Source organism: Acomys russatus, chromosome 9, assembly GCF_903995435.1.
Source record: "Acomys russatus chromosome 9, mAcoRus1.1, whole genome shotgun sequence".
Lineage (NCBI taxonomy): Eukaryota > Metazoa > Chordata > Mammalia > Rodentia > Muridae > Acomys > Acomys russatus.
The window spans coordinates 64299393-64317497 of record NC_067145.1 but is presented as its reverse complement, the minus strand read 5'-3'; the positions used below and the strand labels follow the sequence as shown (position 1 = coordinate 64317497).

Here is an 18105-nt window from a genome sequence, read left to right as displayed (position 1 = left end):
GTGACCTTGAATGAAAGAGGCCGCTGAGCAATACAGGAAGAAGGGATGAAGTAAGAGGAGAGATACGGGGTCAGTCTACTGAAAAAGAAATGAGAAAATGTCACTTCTGTAATTGAGGGAAAGATGGAAATAATAATAAAATATTGCTGTCGAGACCAAACTAAACATAAGCTGCAGTGCCGGCCTGTGGCAGAACGTACAAGTCTTACTGTAGGAGACAAAAAAGCAACATATGGAGAGATACAAAAATATGCTCCCTAGGGATGCTGTCTCATCAGATGTCAAGAACAACCTGGATGAAGCAAAGCAAGGTGACTCTAACAAACCTAAAGCCACTCATTGGATCCAAGGGCAAAAGCTGAGGCAGCTGAGAACGGAAACAGCCCTTGTCACTGATGGCTTGAGCAGATGGCCTCGAGGGATGAAGGGGGAAATCCCTGCTGTTTACTGCTGCCCCTTGGAAGTGTGAGGACTCCTCTAAGGAACCGGACAGTGATGGTACATGCTTGAAATTCCAGCTTAGAGAGAGATCTCTAATGCTTGCTGGCTAGCCGGCTTAGCCAGACTCCCCTGGCTTCCAGGGGAGCTCCAGGCCAGAGAGAGCCCTGCGTCAAAACAGCACAGTCATTGGCTCCTGAAGAAGGACACCTGAGGCTGACCTCTGACCTCCACGTGTACATGCACATATATGCATGTACATCCATGTACCTAGACACATGTTATTGAAGTCCATCTTCAACATCAACTGGGGGAAACTAAGGTGGGGCGTGAACCCTGTGCCCAGCTGGCTGGTGACCCTGAAGACTTTCTCTGAGGGCGACCTTCCAAGCTGGAACCAATAGTTACCGGCAATAGCTTCCACTGAAGGTGGCAAGCTGGGGCTAGGGCTGATGGCTCCTAGCGGGGGCTTCCACTGATGGTGGCAAGTGTCTAAAAAAGAAAGGGAAAGAAGGGAAAAGAACCACACATACACACACACACACACACACACACACACACACACATACACACACATACACACTTAGACTTGATAATGAAGTAAGACAAATTCCAGCAGGTAGGCTTCAACAAGCTGGTGGTGGTGCTGCTGCTGCTGCTCTTCTTCCTCTTCTTCTCCTCCTCCTCCTCTTCCTCATCCTTCCTTTATTTTTTTCCTCCCACAGTTTATATACCCCAACAAAATCTTTCAAGCAGTACAAAAATCACAATGTGTTTACCTATTATTTCTTTATAAGTAAACGATGGATATACGTAAGAAAATCATGTTCCCCAATAACCTCACATGATCAAATGTTTTACGTGTTATGAGTGAGAAACAAGCATGAATAACAAGTTATTTCCAAGAACCCACATACATTTGTAACTAGGCAACTTGTTACATATTAACAGAGTATAAGCTCACAAGATAATTTCTGAGCCAGCTTTTCTTCACTGGCAGGCTGCAATTTGCAGTTGCAAAAGAGGAATCAATTATCTTAAGAAGTAATCTTATAAAGATCTTAAAAGAATCACAAATCTAAATACCTATATAAAAATAATCAGCTGTTTCTACTTTAAGTCCTAAATGTGCTCATCTGTTCATTAATATATTTTATTAAATCATATCAGGAAGCTGAGGCCAGAAAAATAGAATAAGGAAATCAATTGTCATCTCAGTCACCAGCCCAGTTTTAAGGAGTCACATCAGCCAATGCTGCTGTGGGCCATTGTTCTTGCTCTGCCAACCTCTAAAAGTCCCTAGATTTACTAATAAGACTGTACTTCTCTTCACTTCAACCGGCTCTTAACATATCCTGTATCATTCAGGGCCAATAGCAAAAAAAAAAAAAAAAAAAATCTTTACCTCACTTTGCTAAACAATTTATTTTTCCCTAAGACTTTCTATGTCAGAGACCCTAGCAAAAACATCTTTACCTAACTTTATTGAACAATCTATTTTTCCAAACTTTTTTTTGTTTGTTTGTTTTTTGTTTTTTGAGGCAGAGTTTCTCTATGTAGTCATGGCTGTCTTAAACTCACTTTGTAGACCAGGCTGGCCTCGGACACACATCAATTTGACTGCTTCTGCCTCCCGAGTGCTGGGATTAAAGGCGTGCACCATCACACCCGGCTTTAAGGGTAGTGGTCATTGTTAGCAATCTACATCTGTAGATTGTTTTCAAAGGCGCTGGTTGAATCATTAACCTGCTCTGACAGCAATGCTTGAGAGAGATCAACATTGTTACTGTAAGCCAATGACGCTGCCCAGTGAGGGGCTGGAAGCCTCCTTTATGGTACTCACACAATTCACATAGGAAGGGGATTAGGATGAGCTCAAAGGTGACAAGCAGAGCTATGCTCACTCCTTCCAGCATGATTTCCTTAAGACACGTAGTTCTGGGGTTATGCCTCAACGAGACTACGCCCATCACCGGTATGCTAACCAGTGGGCCGGATTCCATAAGTTCTAGAACTGTTTTGCTGTTCCTCTTGCACTGGCCCCCAACAACATATTAACAAACGCATGCAGTAATAATAACAGTAGCAATAAAATGAGAGGTTAGCTGCTGCCATCGTTGCTGAGGCATCCCCTGACAAGACAGCAACACTGTCAGGAATGGCCACGTGCAACAGTACAGGGCATGGAGATAAGCCACTCAGGAGACTGTTTCAGGGGAGCAATGTCTGCTCTATTGTATGTGGAAAAACTGCTTACTTGGGGGGGGTGCTATCCGCTGTGACTGGTTAGCACGTTACCTCAGATTGGACAGTGAGCGCTCATACTACCAGGGTCCTCATTGCAGAAGAAGCCCATGAAGGGAGGCGTGAAGAAGGCAGAATCATCCCCCGGCCAGCTCTCAGCTACTCCGAGTTCAGTGTTCTAACTTCTGGGGCATGGTGCACCATGCTTCTCACTTAGAAGCGCAGTGTGCCAAGCTGCCAGGTCATGCCCGCATTTTCCCCCACAAGTTCTCACTTAGAAATCTCCTCAGGTGGAGCTGGTGTACTCCCCTGCCTCAGTCCCCATGGGGACAGAGACTAAATCATGGGTTTCTGTGCCTGGTACTTAGCTGAGTACCTGACACACTCTAAGTACACCAAGGGTGTATTTCAAGTGGGTGACTGTAGACTGGGTAGTGGTCTCTTATAGTTCAGATTCCTCTGGTGCCGCTTTACCCTGTGACTCAAAGCATGCTCATTTGCCATCGCATCTAGGTCACTTGGGCAAACTGAAGCAGAGAGATTTCCCACCTCAGAAGCTGCCTGAAGACTAAGTGACTTAGGATGTTAAAAATGTTTAGATCCCTAGTTGGGAATAGCATGTTTTTATAAGGATTGCCTATGCTTTTGTTTTATCATAAAAGCAATTTAGGTCCAAAATAATGGGTTTCATTATGACATTCTTATGCATATGTCATTGTATTTTGTTCATATCCACCCACCCACCTTTCTATGGCACCTCCCCGCCAATGATTCTCTCCTCTCCCCAAATAGTCAACCTTGCTGTGTGTGTGTGTGTGTGTGTGTGTGTGTGTGTGTAGAGAATATGGGTATACAAACCTAGTGACTACCCTATATTTTGCTAAGCAGAAAGAATAAAAATAAAACAGTCTTGAATATAAAAACATAGAGCAGTAAGAATTGCCACCCAAGAGTCCCACCTCAATTGCCCATAGATTTGTATCAATACATTATATGGAACTGCAAGGCTTTTAAGACACCTACGTGTAAAATAACTAAAATATTTTAATGTATTTTAAATTTAAAAATCATTATGAAGCACACCATTTCTGTAAGTAGAAAATAACTACAATATTTCAATGTACTTTAAATTTAAAAAAATCATTATGAAGCACACCACCTCTAATTCTTAACCTCCGTTTCATAATAAATGAGGAGTTTTACATTTCTCTGTGTTTCAGATTCACTGCTAGGACCAAAGGTCATTCCTCCTTCACTCGGCGCATTTTGCCAGCACCATTTGGGGCTGTACTTGGACGACAAGGGGCTGGGACACTCTAGAGAAAGTCAGCAGGCATCTGGTACACTGGAATTTTGCTCTGCGTGAATGAGCAAAAGCTGAGGGCTTTACGCTGAGAAGCAGTAAGGTCTGATAGACGTTTTGAAAGAGCCCCCACCCTCCTTCCCCTCTCTCCTCTCCTCTCTCTCTCCTCTCCTCCTCCTCTTCCTCTTCTTCTTTCTCTCTCTCCCTCTCTCTCCCTCTCCTTCTCTCATGACTATACAGCAGATTGTAATGCTTCAGGTCAGAGGAAGGAGACCTCTCAGGGAACTGTGGCAGGAAATGATCCCATCCTGGTCCCAGGTTCCAGATACTTTGGAAGCCGAGCCAGAGGATTCTGCTGGTGGGCAGGGTATGCTAGGGATGGCGAGCGCTTTACCGGTTCTTGAGGAAAGCACAGAGGAACATGCTTTCCTGAAACCCCTTCCTGTCTGCTTGCCTTTGTCTTTGCTGCTGTTCTGTGTTGCGTTTGTTTATGCCCCTCTCTGTAATTAAGGTAAAGACCTGGAAAGTACGTGGTGTGCTGGGCTGCATGGGTGTGTGTGGAACTCACCGCTCTACGTCTGATTCCCATAGGGCAATAATCTCAGTCTTGAGCCTCACTTTCCTTAACCACCTCGTAAGAAAACAGCTCTATTTCTGCCAGTCCGTGGCGCCTCTTCCGGGAGGTTTGCGGAGGGTCCGGTGGATCCAGAAGGCTTCCCGGCTGCCCAGCCTCCTGGCATGACTGGTTTGGTTAGCCGCAGGGATTTGATGAGGTTGGAACCTTTAAGTTGATTACCTTAGTTTCCGTTGAAGCCCAGAATTTTCCAGAAACCTAAGAGTTTCGTTTCCTGTATTTAAAAATCTTGTCTTTTCAGATTCATTTCACCATGGCAGTCGTTAGTGTTTTCTCCTCATACTGGAATAACAACCATCTAACTTGCACACTTTGGTTTGATGAAGAGTAAGGAAGGGAGTCACAGTAGAGGGGACAGGCCCTTTCTGGAGCCAGCACATCAGGATGTAAAAACAGCTTTAACCCTTGCTTTGCGGCCCTGAGAAAACCATTCAACGTCTCTGTGCTCAGTTTCCCATCTCTGAAGGGGTGAGAATATCTCACGCCACAGAATGTTAAGCTGATGGCTGATAGGCACCAGTAACATTGTGCCATGCTCTGAGGCCTCAGATAGGAGATCCTTGTGGTCAGTATTCCTTTTTCTTCCTCAAATGAGACACTCATCTCTACTTTGAAAGAATCTGGAGATGGGGAGAAGGCTCAGTTTGTAAAGTGCTCCCCACACAAGCATGAGGACCAGAGTTCAGATAGCCAAGTGTCCTCACACCACCTGTAACCCCAACACTGAGGAGGTAGAGATATGGACTCCTGGCTGGTCATTCTGGCTGAATTGGCAAGCTCCAGGTTCAGTGAGAGACCTTGTATGAAAAACTATGATGGAGAGTGCCTAGAGAAGATGCCCAGTGTTAACTGCTGGACACACACACACACACACACACACACACACACACACACACATACACACAAACACAGAGAGAGAGAGAGAGAGAGAGAGAGAGAGAGAGAGAGTTTAACATGTGGAGTGTTCTGAATCCCTCTCCTGCCTTCAAGGAATTCCATTTAATTCTATTCCCTGTTTGGCGTAGTTTAGTACAGATGACATAAAGGTAGCAGCAGTGCTGCTCAATGCCTCCTCAGGTACTTCCTCCTAAGAGGAATTTACGAAAGAACAAAAACCATGCATGGAGTCAGACTTGGGGCAAGCCCCGACTCCACCCAGTAGCTAGAGGGCTCTGCATCATCAGTTGCCTCCAGTTTTGTTTTCTCCTTTAAAATGATGCAGTGTTTTAATAGATGTTTTCATATTATGCCTAGGATCCAGAAGCACTGCGATTCTTATATTTATTTATGTATTTATTTATTTATTTATTTATTTATTTATTTTTGAGACAGGGTTTCTCCGTGTTAGCCTTGGCTATCCTGGACTTGCTTTGTAGACCAGGCTGGCCTCAAACTCACAGCAAGTGATCCTTCTGCCTCTTCCTTTTTCTTATATATCCAATATTTCTTTCTTCTAATGAGTTTATTTCATTGAACAAAATGATGGATTTTATTAAGACATTTTTATACATGTTTTCTGCCATCTTTACCCTTCCTTACCATCTTTTTCCTCTCACCGACTTGCTGTCCTCTCAAATAAAACCTTTTCTATGTGTGTGTTTTAAGTCATGATGCCAGACTTTCTGATTCTCTCCTATTTTATTCCCAACGATGCTCTGCAATCCTTCACACCACTCACAGACCATCTCTCATCATTCACATCATCAGTCCATCTAACCCAGCTCCAGAAGGAGATCCTCGGGGAAGCCACGTTAGGGTCTTCTGTGCACCAGTGCCATCTGCGGTCAGTTGATTTGCATGGTGACCAGCAGTGGAAGTCCTCTTCTGTCTTTGTCCACAGCCTGGATGGAAACAGATCAGGGAAGCAGGATGAGAGGCAAGAGGGCAGCTCTGAGGCTCATTCCCTTCCCAAAGCAACCCCAACCTAATGCTCTATCAATAGCTTCTTACTGCATTAAAGGACCACACAGTCAGAAGAAAGGGGAGCACTATTTTCCTTTGTATGTAAATTTGTCAGATATAACTCTGTCCCCTGACCCTAAACTGTGAAGTATTCTGGTAGTTTTTTATATACGTAAGCAGATGTAATCATCCATTATGTTTGGGGCCAACAGGATTGTCAAGGTGGGGGCTGAGACAAGAGAAGGTAATGTCAAGGTACATTGTGGTCAGGGTTATGGCATACATGTATGAAGTGTCATAATGGAATCCATTATTTGTGCAATGAACACATTGTATGTGTGTGTGTATGAATATGTGTGTGTGCGTGTGCGTGCATGTGCGTGCATGTGTGTGTGTGTGTGTGTGTGTGTGTGTGTGTGTGTGTTCAATTTTTGGAGGGGGGAAGCTTCCCAGTGCTTGTGAATCTCAGTCATGAACTAACAGGAAAGCATTCATACTATTAAAGAAGGCATTCAGAGACAGCAATGGTGTGAGAACTAAGGAAAGAGACTGCTGACTATTTCCAAGTTAGCCCAGCAACGCAGCCTCTGCAGGTGAAGCCAGGAGTCTGGCTGCCACGCGAGGGCTGGGTTGTGTCTGACCCGTGCAAAAAGCTCTCATGTTCTGAACAGTGTTTGGCCAGCATCAGGATTCCAGAACAGAATTCATGACTTCATTGCTATATAGACAAATGACAGTCTTATTTATTTAATATTCTTACCTGAAATTAGCAGGAATCCTTTAAGGCCCATTAGACATAGTAGTTTCCTCCTAGAAACACCCTGCTCCAAAAGGGGAAACTCACATCAGCATTCCCATGGACGGGTTTGCCCTGCGTGTTCACTGAAAAGCATCACACTTCCCCTCAGCTGTCATGTTTCAGGTGCGACCTTTATGGAAATAGAGAAGAGGAATTAACACTGCTCTCTTGTGGTCAAGGTCAAAATCTATCACTGAAGGGTGTGTGACAAAATCACTTGAGAGGACAGTGCATGTATCCCTGTGTGGTCTCCTCACTGTGCTGTTTCAAGTTGAAGCAGTCTTGCTTCTCCCATGCGAGTCCCTGGAAAGTGGTCTGTTTACATAGTCTTGTTCTTCCCCTATAATCCACCGAAAGGAAAGTTCTGGCATTTGTAGATGGGATGGAGGCCAGTTCATCACTGAACAGCTAGATTTCCAGGGCTGCTTGCTCAACTTTGAGTTACTTCTTTCCCTTTGCAAAAGCCCTAGCTTTGTAGTCCTGTTTCTTAGAAATGTCACCTCCCTCTTTTGCCCCTTGCCTTGCTTAACAGTAAGGAAACAGCCACAGGGCCATTGTGTCCGTTCTGTAAGCTAGAAGTCTGTTGGCCCACAAAGAAGTGTTGGTGAAGCTGCACTGGTTTGCTTTGGCTCACTTTGGGATCTGGCTCCCATACTGGAGGCCTGGGCCCAGGTGGACCAGCGATTAAAACTAGTTGGCAAGTTTCTTCAGCAGTGAGCCTTTGCCTTGGCTTGTTCATATTTACCTCAAGTCTGCTCTTCCTGGGTCAGGACAGCTCACAAAGAGACCTGTGGTCGCTAGGGAAGGCAAGATCTGCATAACTTGACAGTGGAAGAAGAAACAAGCCACTCTGTATTTAAATGCCCAATAAGCCCAGAAGACCCTGCTATAACACGCGAGTGTCTTCTCTAAGTGATACCAGCTCATTGCCACTCTGTGTATACCATATCCTGTGTGCAGCAAAAACAAAAACACAACATTGAGCAAGCCCTATAGGACCCTACACTTCCCTGCTCCAGGTAATCACGCTTGTATACGCTCACTACCCTGGATCCCAAGCACCTTTGTCCTTCTGTTTTCTTTAGCATACAAGGTACCAGCTTCGTTTTTACATTGCCATGCATGTTTGTCACTGCATTTTGCTCATGGTCTTATAGTTGGGATGGATACGTCTTCGGTTCAAGATGGCACTTTGTGCTACAGAGTTTGACTCCCGTGGAAATCACAAGCAGCCCACCTGACAAACAGCACCAAGTGACAAGAGATGTTTCACAAGATTAGATAGATAGATAGATAGATAGATAGATAGATAGATAGATAGATAGATAGATTTATTCAGATTACAACTCAATTGTTATCCCATCACTTGTATCCTCCCATTCCTCCCTCCCTCCTGCTTTCACCCTATACCCCTCCCCTATTCCCCTCCCTTAGGTCTGTGACTTCCTCCCCCATTTTATGGTCATAGGCTATCAAGTCACATCTTGGTAGCCTGCTTATTCTTTCTCTGAGTGCCACCAGGCCTCCTCACCAAGAGGAGGTGGTCAAATATGGGGCACCAGAGTTCATGTCCGAGTCAGTGTCCGCTCTCCACACAACTGTGGAGAATGTCCTCTCCATTGGGTAGATCTGAGAAGGGGTTCGATGTTTACTGCTTGTATTCTCCTTGGTTGCTGCAGTCATCACAAACTCTCCTAAGTGGTACTTCCAGGAGCCTTTCTCTGTGAGTATCATTCTACAGCTCAGTAGAAGTAGGTAGCAACAGGACATATCTTCCAGAGGCACTGAGACCCCAGGCTCCTTCTGTCTGTAGGAACTGGCCTCTGCCCCAAACCTCAGTGGTGTTCAGAAAGGATCCCTGTGTGCCAACTGAAGAACACTTTCTTTTAAATCCCCCAGAAGGAACCACCTTCCGCCCATTCTGGTGGGGTGTTGCTGATACCCTCACATGGTCACAAGGACAATTATTTGTTGCTGCTTTCTGCTTCTTTACCAGATCCTGCTGCACTTCTGTGGCTCCAAGCCCTTGGAAGGCTTCCAAGATGGAGGCACCCCTACACCGCATTCCTCTGTGCCCTGAATAGTGAGATTATCAGGCACACCCACCTGCCCCTGCACTTCCTTCCTGCTCAAGTTAAGTCAACAGTGAGCTGTTGTTCTTTTGACTAGAAGCCAGTCCATACAAAGGAGGCAAGAAGATTGTTACCTATCTATATGCAAATAGGCTGAGTACTCTCCAATGTCCCAGAAAGTTCCATTTTAACAAGATGACTTACCCTTCTGTTTCTTCGTGTATAAAGTTCATGGTTAGGGGCTGAAGAATGCTCTTCTATTACTCTTAAGTCCGCACTGTGGTCACTCGGGAGGACAAGACTTGCCCACAAAGAGCAAAGGGAAAGGAAACAAGCCTGTCTAAGTTAAATGCCGGTAAACACAGAAGTCCTGCCATGACACCTAAGGTTCTTCTCTACTTGACATCAGCCCGTTCCCACTCTGCTTGCACCACGAACCTGTTTGCCACAAAAACACAAGCCCACTAAGCAATCCCTAAAGCAACTTATCTGCTCCAGGCACCCAAATTCATGTAGTCCTCATCATCCAGAACCCAAGTGAATATTTTTTGTTCTAATTTCTCCTGTCTGTTTTATTAAGTAATTTTTAGTTAGCATACATACAAAATATAGGCTTTATTATGACATTTTCTCATATGTCTGTCAATGTGTTTTGCTCATATCCATCTCCAGAATTGAGCTGCCATACCCTACATCACTTCTGTTCATCCATTGCTCCCCCATTTAGCCCTCCTTCTGTTTTCATGATTTATACATATATATATATATGATTTATATACATATTATATATGCAAATATTTCTAACAGTGAAAGAAAATGTGATATTTGTCTTTCTTAACATTTCATAATACTTTCTCCTACTCCCCAATCCATATCCTTTAGATCTTCTCTTCTCTCCCTTCCACGCTTATATCATGTCACACACATGCATATACATGCATATTAAATCTAGATTCTGCATCATTTCTTGGCCTTTTGGCTAATATCAAAAGTAATATCTATTCTTATCAGTTTATTATCTGCTACATCCTCTATTCTTCTACTTTTCCCTCCCAAGACACGGTTTCTCTGTGTAGCCTTGGCCATCCTGGACTCACTTTGTAGACCAGGCTGGCCTCGAACTCACAGAGATCTGCCTGCCTCTGCCTCCCAACTGCTGGGATTAAAGGCGTGTGCCACCATGCCCGGCCTTCTCCTTCTATTTTTGATGACTCCCACACAGTCTTCAAAGCTCTGTTCAAAGAGCTTACCCTGTGGGCTGTTCCTAAGTGTCCATGGCTCTTTGTAATATGGCCATAGTGTACATAAAAGCTCCATCAACTCCATCAACTATACTGACAGCTGTTCAGTCTCTTGCTTTGCCAACCCCAGGATCCAGAACCATGCTCCTAGTATGCAAAGCTCTCACTGTCTTAAGCCCAGTTGAAATAAACTCTACTGCACTTAGTCCTAAGTTTAACATAAACACTCAATTGTATATCTACAGCTGGTGCTGCAGAAAACTCAGGTGACTCTGTGAGCAGCTCTGCTTGTAGGGTAACTGGCTTGTTTCCTTTACTTAAAGACATTAGAGAGCAAATTTTGCAGAAGACTCAGGGAATGGGCTGGAAGTCAAGGGAGAAACAATGTTCTGCCTTAAGCTGCCATCTTGATTTAAGTGTGTTTCCCCCCGTTAGCACTGTTTTGTCTAGCAAGGATGAAATATAAATCACACAAAATTCTGGCTTGGCCCCTTGATGTTCTGCAGACTTTCAGGCCTCATGGGATCTGGGTGCCAGTACATCCCTATGCCTTTTGGTAAGCCAACAGAGACAGCTCTCTTCTCCTCCCCCTCCCCCCTTTTTTCCTTATTCTCTCCTCCAATGAAGACATTAAAGCACAATTTTTTTATGGATTCTGTAGTCCTTAGGCAAGCAGCTAACAGCAGCCTGCTGTGCTCTGAGCAGCATGAGGAACATACTGAGGGAAATCAAAGGACAGTTTGGGCAGTGCTGTCCAAGAGAATATTATTTTTATCTGAGAGAAATTTATTTATTTAATAGCACTTCTTGACTACATATTCTATGTGCAAAGAAACTCTAAGAGAAGCATGGATGAACAAACCGTAATTCTGCACCTCAGAGCTCTTGGGGTTCCAATTCCAGGTCATTAAATTAGCTTGGCATAGGGTAGGATGGAAAAATGTCAAAGAGAAGTTGGGAAGGTGGCTTATCAGTTAAGCCTCTCCACATGGGACAGCTCAGTCCTGCTCCAAGGGATCCAGTGCCTTCTTCTGGCCTCCATGGGCACTGAACTCATGTGCACACACTCATACACAGATGCACACACATCGCTTCAAAAAGAGAAAAAGATGTGGAAGAACTTCCCATGAAGTAGGATATTGTCACATAAAATTTATTCTCAGTTGAATATGTCTGAGTATGTCTGGGTCAGAATAGGAAGTATATTTCTTTCCATAATATATATTTGAAGACTTAGATGCTTACTAATTCATGAGGATCAGGGAGCATAGATCTAAATCACTCAAGTTTCAAGAACTTGAAGGGATAAACAGAAATGGAAAGCTGACTCTATCAGTTAGATAAGCTTGACACACTCAAAGTACTAAACAAGGCACTACTACATGCTTTAATCTATTTTTTTCTCTCTATTTTGAGTTTATGATGACATGTTCAAAGATGAAGAAGGGCTGAGGATGTAGCTCAGTTGTTAAGTGTTTTGCCTCGCATGTGTGAGGCCCTAGGTTTGATTCCTACCACTGCAGAGTAGCCAGGAGGTGGGGGCAAATGGAGATGATGCTGTGTGCACTTAGGCAAGGATGGCACCTTATAGTTGAAGATGCTGTAGACTCCACTCTGTCCCCTGGTGTCACCTCTTAATCAGCCTCACATAAAAGAATCCTGATGGCTAGTTCCCCATTCAGCAAGTCCTCAACTAAGAAGGGAAACAGCAAGCGACCAAGAAATGTTATTGCTTTAGTTCTGTTTCTCACAGCTATTTCCAAAACAAAGACTTATCTGCAGAACAAGAAAGTCCTGCACTGTGGAGGATGTGTAATTTCCTCCACTCTGTTGCATAACTCAGCAGAGGAGCCTGGCTGAATTATACCATAGCAAAACTCTTTCTTTCTTTCTTCTTAAACAGGCAGAGTATAAATGAATATCAATTGATAAAAAAAAAAAATACAGGAGGCCTTGTTTGTTTGGCTTTTTCCTCTCCTTGGCTACAGAGATGGCAGAGAAGGGCTTACAGTCCCAGAGGGTTAAAGAAAGCCCATGATAGTGAGCCAAAGGCATGGTGGCAGGAACAGCTGACAGCTCAAATCTTGATCTGCAAGTGAGAGACAGAGGGAGGGCGCATTGGGAATGGCAGGACTCTTTTGAAACATCATAGCGTGGCCCCCAGTGACACACTTTCTCCAACAAGGCCACACCTGCTAACCCTTCCCAAACAGTTCTGCCAACTAGAGGCCAAATAGGCAAATCTCTGAGTCTATAGGAGCCATTTGTGTTCAAACTGCCACAAGACTTCCATAGGCAATCAGCTCTATAATTATGGTGCTTACAGTGTGTCATATAAATTTAAATCCTAATATAAAGGAGCCTAAGGTGAAACTCAATAGTTAGATCTGTGTGACAGACATGAACTTGAATTTCAGAAAAACAGCTTAATCCTTAAGTCCTCAGCAGTGTGATGGCGATCTACCCCAGAGCTTCTGTGTGTTGCTCAAGCACAGCTGTTGGGTCTCTCCGGAACAGATCTCTCTTTGTTCCTGAATGATGCCATCTGTGCCAGAATCTGACGTTTCAGAGTGACATCACACGGTATGGTCCAAATTGTGTAAATGGTTTAAAATATTCGAGAACCATGAGAAGAAATCTCTAGGACCTAGTTACTCATAACCAGCCTTTAAACCATCATTTCGCAACCTGTGGGGGGGAGGGCGCCAAACAACCCTTTCTCAGGGGTCAACTAAAGCCATCTGAAAACACAGATATTTACATTATGACTCATAACAGTAGCAAAATTCTAGTTATTTAGTAGCAAAATAATAATAATAATGTTACAGATGGAAGTCACTAGAACATCAGGAACCACAGCATTAGGAGGGGTGAGAACCACTGATTCAAACAGAAAAGACAGAGAGGGGTAGAATGACATGTGAAGAAACCAGCCAGTACCCTGAACACTTTGGGAAGTTTGATGTTCCATCCCGAAGAACAGGGGTGAGCAGTTTTCTGTATGTAAAAGCTTCACTCTGAGCTAAAGTATGGACAGAGAGAGGGAAGGAAATAAAGATAGAAGCAAGCTCAGTGCTCATACCTTCCTCATGCAGACAAGCAGGACAACAACTTCCTATTGCAGAGTATAAAAAGCTTCTATTTTAAACTACTGATGAAAAGCGAGTGCAGGTGCATCCACGAGGGCGCGTGTGCGTGCGTGTGTGTGTGCGTGCGTGTGTGTGCATGCGTAAGTGCGTGTGTGTGTGCATGCGTGCATGCATGTGTGTGTGTGCGTGCGTGTGTGTGTGTGTGCATTCGTGAGTGCATGCATGCGTGAGTGCATGTGTGTGTGTGTGTGCGTGTGTGTGTAAGCCAGAGGTTGACATCATGTGTCCTCCTCAACCGTTCTCTATCTAGACTTTTGAGATGGGCTCACTCACTGAACCCAATGCTCATTAATTGTATAAACTGGCTCAACGGTGCATTCTGGACCACACCCTCCTCTTTTGCTTAATTACTGGGCATCTAAACTCGGGTCCTCAAGCTCGCACAGCAGGCACATCGCCAACCACGCCGTCTCCCCAGACCCTACATTTTATTTACGCTTCACCTCCACAGTAATGTACTCGCATGCATAAATAATGTATCCACGTGCATTCTTCCTCTCAAAACTTCAACTAAGAGAAAAGGCTGTGCTGTTTTCCTCAACCAGCACTCAGCTATCGCCACCTCCCCGAGGCCGTCACAATGGACAGTATGGCATATATTCATCCCGAAGGCTGCCTATAACGGTCTGCACACATTATGTTTGTGCTCAGGAATATATAGGTTTGCATAGGGCTGCAAACTTGTTTCAGCATATTAAAGGCATTAAGAAGTCAATTACCTTAGGACACCTTGTAAATTAGAGTGCTCACCCCATTAGCCTGATTTCTATGCCCCATAACTCATCAGAGAGCCAATCACTGGCCTGCGGCACTGCATTCTTCACACTGCATTGATTTCGTATCCTTAATCACCCCAAAGAAGCACTGAGGTTGCGATTTCAAATTAACTCTTGATAAGCTGATGTTTGGAGAGGAGTGATGGGAGTGCAAAGGGCAAAATCCCAGCTCTGCAGACAAGTAAGTAATGTTAGTACTGAGACGTGCTCTGAAAGAATGGTTTGACAGAGGCGTCAGAATTAGAATTGGTGCTAAACAAGGTTTGCCCTCTGGGATAAAAAGAAAAGGATTGTTAGAGCTAATTTTTAAAATATTTTTATTTTAATATTTTAATTATGTGTGACAGTGTGTACATGTGAGTGTGGGTGCCTGCAGAGCCCCCAAAGAGGGCATCAGATCCTCCGGAACTAGTTACAGGCAGTTGTAAGTCACACTCTACATGGGTGCTGGGAACTGAATTCCATTCCCCACTTCCACAAGAAAACCAATAGAGCCAACTAACCAGGGCCCAGAGGGCCTTGTGAGACTGATGCACCAACCAAGGACCATGCGTGAACTGCACCTAGCCCTCCTACACAGGTGTAGCTGTTTGGCAACGCAGGCTCCATGTGGGTCCTCTAGTAAGGAGAGCCGGGGCTGTCTCTGACATGGACTCTGCTGCCTGCCTTTTGATAACTCCCCACACACACACCCCCGTGAGACTGCCTTGCCAGGCCACGGGGGATGAAGCTGATCAGTCCTGATGGGACTTGATGAGCTGGGTCGGTTGGGGGAGACTCCCCTTTTCTAAGGAATAGGGGAGGGGCAATGGAGGGAGAGGGGAGGGTGGGGCTGGGAGGATAGGAAGGACTGGGATGTAAAGTGTAAATTAATTAATTTTTAAAAAGAAAAAAATTAAATTAAAATTTTTAAACAATCTGATGTTTAAAACATAAATCAGAGTATGGGGCAATGACGCTGTGGGTAAAATAAATAAATAAATAAAAAGGTTTGCTGTGCAAGCATGAAGCTGTGCGTTTGGGTCCTCTGCACCATGTGTAAAAGCCCACATAGGATGGCACAGCCTGTAGTCTAGCACTGAGGAGGCAGAAACAGGAGGGTCCCTGGGGCACTCAGGCCAGCCAATCAAGCACCCATTCACTGAGCTCAGAGCAATGGTCTCAAAAAAACTAAGGTGGAAAGCAACTAAGCAAGACATATGATTTCAACCAACAGCCTTCACACACACACACACACACACAGAGAGAGAGAGACAAATAAAGCAATAAAAGCTAAATCACATCAAAACTTTAGGACAATAGAATCTCATTTTTCTATAATTCTCCCTGTTTCTAATAAATGAGATTTGTCAGAATAGCACAGAGGATCATCAGGTGATTTCTTTTTCCTAAGTGTCCGAGACTAATTTGTAGCGTGATGTTGGGAAAGTGGATCATAGTCACTGCTCTTCTATTTCTTTGTAATTAACCTTCATCACTATCCACCCTGGACTATGAAGTGTTGGTCTGTTGATTCATGATGCACGTGTGGGCAGCAGCAAAGGCTTCATGGTGTCAGGCATTTACAAAGCTCCAGTGGCCACAGCATGCTGTCCATAGGCCGTGCACCCACATTGCACTTAGGAACATCTTGACTCTGATGTAAAGCTGACCTCCCTTGGTCATGAGCACAGACTGACCCTTGAGGGTTGCGGGTGACTTCTGATCCAGGGGATGCTTCAGATGCTTAACTCTGCTTTTCCTCTTAGATTGAAATCTCTATAAATCGTATCAACATAGCATGTGAGATATTGGCCCTGGGGAAAAGGCTGCTTGAACTTTCAGAGTGGCTAAGCTGGTTTGTTCTCTCAGATAAGCAGAAAGGAAATGTGGATTCACTGAGCATCTCTGAACCTGATGTCGCATCTTCTTAGAGCAGGATGACAGTTGTTTCCCATGAGCTGTGTGGTCTCACTATACGACTTTATTATGTGCAGGTCCAAAACTATGCTGTGGCCTCAACCAGTGGAGGGGAAATAGAAAGCTTTGGTTTTGTTTATCTGGTTTGGGAGTTGATTTTTCTGACTGTTGTTGTTGTTGTTTGCTTGTTTGTTGTTGTTTGTTGTTGTTTGTTGTTGTTTGTTGTTGTTGTTGTTGTGTTGTTGTTGTTGTTGTTGTTGTTGTTGTTGAATTCTGAGACATGGTATCACTCTGTAGACCAGGCTGTCCTTGAACTTGCAGTAATACTCCTGCCTCAGCCTCACGTCTATTGCTGTTTTTCATTAGACCCATGGGGCTTGTGCTAAACATTTCTTTCCTTGCTATGACAAACACCTAACAAAAGCAACTTGTGTATGAGAGTTCATTTGGTTTCGGCATTTGAAGGTACGGTCAGTCCACAGTGGTGGGGAAAGCAAAGCGTGGTGGTGGGAGAAACTCTGCCTCTAGGCAGCTTGTCACACTGCACCTGCAGTCAGCGAGCAGACAGAGATGGTGCTCAGCTTGCTCTTGGTTTTTGTTTGTTTGTTTTGTTTTGTTTTTTCCTATTCCATTCAGTCCAGGACCCCAGTTTTTGGAATAGTGCTACCCATATTTTGGGCAGGTCTTTTCTCTAGTTTTACCTCTCAGAAGTACACCTCAGAAGTGTCTCCTAGGTGATTTCAAATCCAGTCAGGGTGATAATGAAGATTAACATCACTGGATGTCACTTTTGTTCTTGATTTTGGTTTGGTTTGGTTCTGTGTTCTTGTTTTGTTTTTTATTTTGATTGCCATTAAAGGAAATGCTTAGTCTAGAGGACTTGGTATCTTAAATCTGTTGTCATTTGAGGTAGACATTGGATTTCATGCATCAGATACCTGTGTCCTATGGCTTACCTCACCAGTATTTGGATTTATCTGTGACTGTCAATCAGAACATATGTGTTTCCAGACATTGGCCAAATACACACCCAGGAAACATAAAGGACCCAGATATGGGGTCACATGCCTGTGATCCCACCGTACAGGAGGCTTTTCAGAAAACTTGTGAATTTGAGGCCAGCCTGGCCTACAGGATGTCTCTAAAAACCAAAGGACGAAAGAAGGAAGGAAGGAAGGAAGGAAGGAAGGAAGGAAGGAAGGAAGGAAGACAAGAGACACAGCAGGTTTTAAATGTGTCACAATGATGTGATCATCCTCAAGAGTGCTTGGATTTCTACTGCTTTGACTACTGTTGAGAATTTAGTCCTCATCATAGTTCCGCGAGATTGCATCACTGGACTCAAATGGTCTCTCTGCCTCTAGACTCTTTTTTATCTGCATAGTGCTTCTCATCACTCATAACTTTATCGTGCATGATAGGCTCCTCTCACCTGTAAACTCCAGTGACCCAATCTAACCTCACATCAAATAACAACAAAACCTGCTGTGGATCTTTCTTTTCCCCAAATTCTCAATTTTAGAGATGCCTCCCCCACTTCTCAAGTCACATAAATTGTTTGCTCCAAGTGAAGGCCACACTTCAGTAACTCAGGGTCTAGTGAAATGTTAATCTTACTTCTGATGAGGTAATACCCACAATCCTCAAC

The 18105-nt window shown here is 44.2% G+C and overlaps 1 protein-coding gene and 1 pseudogene across 1 annotated transcript in view; both read left to right on the top strand.

Annotated features, from left to right (window-relative positions):
- Chrm3 (cholinergic receptor muscarinic 3) overlaps positions 1 to 18105 on the top strand; it is a 250711-nt gene that overhangs the window by 175674 nt on the left and 56932 nt on the right. The gene's annotated exons all lie outside the window — the stretch shown is intronic.
- Positions 10352 to 10516, top strand: LOC127194096 (uncharacterized; annotated as a pseudogene).